At 44.3% G+C, this 6,000-nt stretch overlaps 1 protein-coding gene across 1 annotated transcript in view; it reads right to left on the reverse strand.

Annotated features, from left to right (window-relative positions):
• LPIN1 (lipin 1) overlaps positions 1 to 5,006 on the reverse strand; it is a 104,328-nt gene extending 99,322 nt beyond the window's left edge. Inside the window, exon 1 of the mRNA XM_074947644.1 lies at positions 4,992 to 5,006. The gene's annotated coding sequence lies outside the window, so the exon portion shown is untranslated. The remainder of the gene's footprint in view (positions 1 to 4,991) is intronic.
• Between the last annotated feature and the right edge of the window lie 994 nt (positions 5,007 to 6,000).

Genomic DNA, 6,000 nt, shown 5'->3' on the forward strand with positions numbered 1-6,000 from the left:
GGAAGTGTCTGACAGCTGAGCATGCTGTTCCGTTTGGAGAACAAAGAGCAAATCACTGGAATGCTCCTGTTCTACCCTGCACTAGGAACACAGGGGCAGGCAGGCTGCCGCTGCAAGGAGCAGCGTGTGCGTGTAGGGGTGGGGGGGGGGATGACACTGTGTGCTGCTTTGACATTCCTCAGCATGGAGAGCTCAGAGCTGCTCCCCACAGCTGAGGAGGCTGTGGGAGAACTCGCAGGGAATCACAGAACCATAGGCAGGCAGGCAGAGTAGGTTGCTTCGGGAGAGACTGCTGTACCATGCAGAGCCGGGGGCTGATGTGCCTCAGGATAGGTCAGTCAACCTGCTGTCTCCCCAGAACCAGACACACCACTCTCCTCTCCCTCACACACTTGAGTTAAAAAAAGCGGCTGGCAATCTACTAGGATGGCCCTGGAACAATGGGATTGAGAAACCTGCATCATGTGACCCTGTACCTGCCCCATGAGGCATTGCAAACCCTTCCCAAAGCACCCTGCGGCCAGTTGCATAGTGGGATAGCTACCACAGTGCACTGTTCTCCGTGTTGCTGCAAGAGCTGCTAGTGTGGATGCGCTCTGCCAACACAAGGAGCTAGTGTGGACATGCAATAGCGGTTTTTATTAAAGCGCTTTAATTAAAGTGGCATAACTTTTGCCAGCAAAACTTTGTAGTGTAGACAAGGCCTTACTCTAAATCCCACAGAAACCACCACAATAACAAGTGCAATATCTGAATAATAGAGTAGACTAGATATTGGCCTCTGTGGTTGGGGAATTGGTACATTGGGATGGCTGCATTGACTGTATCAACTTCCGCAACTCCTCGGGGATATACTGATAACTGATTTCAGTTAGAACTGGCTTCACCAGCTTAACTTATTCCATTTCCCCAACTGCATCATAAAAAACCCATTTAGGGCCCTATCCAATTCACATTGGTTTGAATAGGAATTGGATCAGGCCTCTTACAAGGGATCACCAGGACTAACCACAGCTGGGGGAAGCAGGGGAGAATGGCTCTTTCTAGACCCAAGCTGCCATGTGAGCCAGGCATCAGGGCCTGTCTCTGACCTGTGGCAGATCACTGATAAAGTTTGCAAATGACACAAAAATTGGGGGAGTGGTAAATAGTGAAGAGGACAGGTCACTGACACAGAGCAATCTGGATCTCTTGATAAACTGGGTGCAAGCAAAAGCTGGGCATTGTAATATGGTGAACTGTAAATGTTTACATCTGGGAACACAGCACATAGGCCATATTTATAAGATGGGGCAAGCAATGACTCAGAAAATGATTTGAGGGCCATGGTGGATAATCAGCTGAACATGAGCTCCCAGTGCAACACGGTGGCCAAAAAAGGTAATGCCATCCTGGGATGCATCAGCAGGGGAAGCTTGAGTAGGAGTAGAAAGGTTATATATCTCTGTATTTGCCGCTGGTGCAATCACTATTGGAATACTGTGTCCAGTTCTGATGTCCACAATTCAACAGTGATGTTGATAAATTGGAGAGGATTCAGAGAAGAGCCATGCGAATGATTAAAGGATTAGAAAACATGCCTTATAGTGATTGATTCAAGGAGGTCAATCTAGATAGTTTAACAGGGAGAAGGTTAACAGGGGACTTGATTGCAGGCTATACGTACCTACATGGGGAACATATACTTGATAATGGGCTCTTCAATTAGCAGGGAAAGGTATAACGTGATACAATGGCTGGAACTTGAAGCTAGACAAATTCAGACTGGGAATAAGGCATAATTTTTAACAGTGAGTGTAATTAACCATTGGAATAATTTATCAAGGGTCATGATGGATTTTCCATCACTAACAATTTTAAAAGATCTGTTCTAGGAATTTTGGTGGGGGGTGCAGAGGTGTGGGGGAGTCCTATGGCCTGTGTTACACTGGAGGTGATACCAGATAATCACAATGGTCCCTACTGGCCTTGAAATCTGTGAATCTTGAGATCCACAGGTTTCCGGGACACAGCAGCATTCCACTTCTGACAAAAGCCAGGCTAAAGGAACATGTCACCTACAAACCCTTTTCCGCTTTGTTTCAAGTTGCCCAGCCAACCTCAGCATGCCATAGCCAGCATGAAACATGATCCTTTGGAGAACGGAGGTGATGTGTAGGAACAGTAAGTGACATTACTAACATAGTGTGCCCATAGTCAAAGTACTCCTGGGGGAATTCTACACCACTGCACACACACAGAAATCATGTCTCCTTTCTGAGGGGGGAGCAAAGGGAAGCTGCAAGAGCAGTCACACACCCCTCCCCAGCGGTACGGGTGTGTAGTTTTGGGCACCCAGAGCAGCTGGCAGAGAGGTAAATCACTGGCGGGGGGCTGGGGATGCCCCGGCCGATGCCAGGTCAGACCCACCCTCCCCATCTGCCTAACTCCTGTGCATCCCCCTAAAGCACACCTCTTTGCACCCAGAACTCCCAACCAAGTTCCATGCACCCAGGTCCCACCACCAAGCCACCGAAAATAAATACAAATTGGGAAACACATCAAAACCTGATTTACCAGATTCTTAATGGGCTTTACCAGTTTCACGCTACCGCAGGGCTTCATGACAGCTGAGATACATGATATGGTGCGTGGCTGGTACACCACGACAGAACAGAAACAAATAATCGAATAGCAGATTGTGACCTTTCCCAGCAACCTAAACATTCTAGATCATGAATCTAATTGGAGAACGGAAAGAAACCCTTTTATGAACAAGTGGCCAATGTACTGTATGACCAAACCCAGAAAATTTGCTAGAAATATGACTATTGCATAACAGTATGTGGTTAAATGACTTGGGCCCCGATCTAGCAAAGCAATTTAGCATGTGCTTAACTTTAAGCATGTGAGCAGTTCCATTGACTTGAACAGGCCTACTCAGATGCTTAAAAGGTAAGCAGATGCTTAAGTGTTTGCTGAATTAAGACTCAAGTCACTGAATCATGTACTGTGTAAGGACTGCAGAATTTACTAGTTCTCTTCTGTATATTTGTAACCTGCTTTTCTCTCCCCTTTCCGAAAAAAAATAAAGGAAAACAGGAAAATATAAAAACACTCTTTGGCATTAATGGGACCAGGATTTGCCTCTCCACACACACAAACAGCTCCAAGCCTTTTCATTTGTAAATTTATCTCATTCACCAGCACTGCTATTGTCAAGGTTCTTCCCCCACTCTGAACTCTAGGGTACAGATGTGGGGACCTGCATGAAAACCTCCTAAGCTTACTTTTACCAGCTTAGGTTAAAACTTCCCCAAGGTACAAATTAATTTTATCCTTTGTCCTTGGAATATCCACTGCCACCACCAAACTCTAACTGGGTTTACTGGGAAACGTAATTTGGACACGTCTTTCCCCCCAAAATCCTCCCAACCCTTGCACCCCACTTCCTGGGAAAGGTTTGGTAAAAATCCTCACCAATTTGCATAGGTGACCACAGACCCAAACCCTTGGATCTGAGAACAATGAAAAAGCATTCAGTTTTCTTACAAGAAGACTTTTAATAGAAGTAGAAGTAAATAGAAATAAAGGAATCACCTCTGTAAAATCAGGATGGTAGATACCTTACAGGGTAATTAGATTCAAAACATAGAGAATCCCTCTAGGCAAAACCTTAAGTTACAAAAAAGACACACAGACAGAAATAGTCATTCTATTCAGCACAATTCTTTTCTCAGCCATTTAAAGAAATCATAATCTAACACATACCTAGCTAGATTACTTACTAAGTTCTAAGACTCCATTCCTGGTCTATCCCCGGCAAAAGCAGCATACCGACAGACACAGACCCTTTGTTTCTCTCCCTCCTCCCAGCTTTTGAAAGTATCTTGTCTCCTCATTGGTCATTTTGGTCAGGTGCCAGCGAGGTTACCTTTAGCTTCTTAACCCTTTACAGGTGTGAGGATTTTTCCTCTGGCCAGGAGGGATTTTAAAGGGGTTTACCCTTCCCTTTATATTTATGACAGCTATGAAATTCTTTCCTGAGTAGGCCATGACCACATGTCCACCTTTCCCTGTCCATACCAGGCTACGCTTTCCATGGGAGTGTACACATTCATCCCTCTGCAGAGGACTAGCGCAAGGCCAATGCACTAGTTAAGTGCTTCTCAATTGCATTTTGAGGCTTAATTGGGAGGCAAATGTTTCACGGATCTTATCTGGGCCCTTAACGACATGTTCTCTGATCTGTCACCCCACCCACCCTCAAATCCACTCACTGGCTTCTTCTTTTCTGCCTCAGATTCAAGGTCCCCATCATCACTTTTTAAGCCTCTATTCTACACTGTCCCTGCCTGCATTTCCTCCTATACCTTCTCTCAGACTCTACCCTCTGTCCGAAGCCTCCATCTTTAACACTGCCTTTCTCCCAGAAACACAGTTAGGCTCCTATTCAGCAAAGCACGAGCTCACCTTTAAACATGTGAGTTGTCCCATTGACTCCAGTGGGATTACCAACAGTCTCAGAGTCAAACACTTGCTTAAATACTTTGTTAAACTGGGTCCTCAGTCCACAAACCTGACCAGGCTCAATGTGCCTATAAAAATGTTCCTTTCTCCTAAAGCTGCCACCATGCATAAAACACTAAATATCTAAAATTGACTATTCTGTTCCCCTTCTCTGTTAACCTATCACCCATTGGGCAAGTGGTGCCAGCCAGAAATTAGAAACATGATCTAGTCTTGTTCTTGCAGTCATAAATATTGGTACAGTATGTCTGCCAAACTTCTATTAATAAATCACCTCTCTCTCTCTGCCACTGGGTTATTCTATGATAAAAGGCCAGCCCCCTCCTCCTCCTCTTCCCTCTTGTTTGTACTTCACAGATTCTCAGGGACTGCTTTCAACACTCTGCTAGCTCCTAATCTATTGAAATGTGTCCATCATACCCACTCTCTAAGCCAGTATACATCAGAGGAGAAGGAATGTTGAAATCAATGGCATTACTCACATGAGTGTTACGGGATCAAGCTCCTTTGAAATGTAATGCTGTGGGCAGAATATGTACAAACAAGCAAAAACATCGTAAGATTTGACATCAACAGGAATTGACCTATGTACACACAATAACAGAAAGAAGATGACTGTGTATATTACAGGAAAAATACATCAACAGTAAATTGTTAACCAAATAATTCCTAATCTAAGTCAGCTATTATAAAAAGACTAACCTACATCTCACAGAAACTTAGAACCCTCTGGAAATTTCTTCTAGGTTTCTTTCAAACTCTATGTGCGAGAATGTTCCGTGCTCTCCTTTTAATCTTCCAAGTACTCTCAAGGAGAGACTTCAAAAACAGAGTAATAAAGTTGTCCCTTTTCACTCCTGTCACCGCTCACCAAGTCTTAGCACCAATAACCTCCTCAGTGAGTCCCCAGCTCCACATTGGACTTGAGAGCAGTTAGTCTCGCAAATGAGTAAAGCATGCAGTACACACACGTACACACACACACACACCTTGAGAACAGACTCGCAAATGAGTAAAGCATGCAGTACACACAAACACACACACCTTGAGAACAGACTCTCAAATGAGTAAAGCATGCTGTACACACACACGTGCGCGCGTGCGTGCTGCTATAGAGATGCTTTGTGGACATCTCTTCAGGTTCTATTCTATCAGCTGGAGTGCTCCTACATCACAAATCTAACACAGGAGTGCTGGATGAAAGCAGAGTGGGCAGTGAATTTGAAAATAAGATAATTTCTTTTTCACTCTTCCTGTTGCTTTATCCTAACATTAGTTTTTATACTTTTCCATAGGGGATGGGAGTTATTTTGCAATATACAGTATATTTAATCATCATTATCATCATCCCTAGCTCTTATATAGCTCTTTGCATCAGTAGGTCTCAAAGCACTTTAGAAAGGAGGGATGCATCATTATCCCCATTGTACAGATGGGGAAACTGAGGCAAGAGAGATGGCTGACCTGACCAAGTTCGACCAATGGTTGAAC

The sequence above is a fragment of the Natator depressus genome, chromosome 3 (assembly GCF_965152275.1).
Source record: "Natator depressus isolate rNatDep1 chromosome 3, rNatDep2.hap1, whole genome shotgun sequence".
Classification (NCBI taxonomy): Eukaryota; Metazoa; Chordata; order Testudines; family Cheloniidae; genus Natator; species Natator depressus.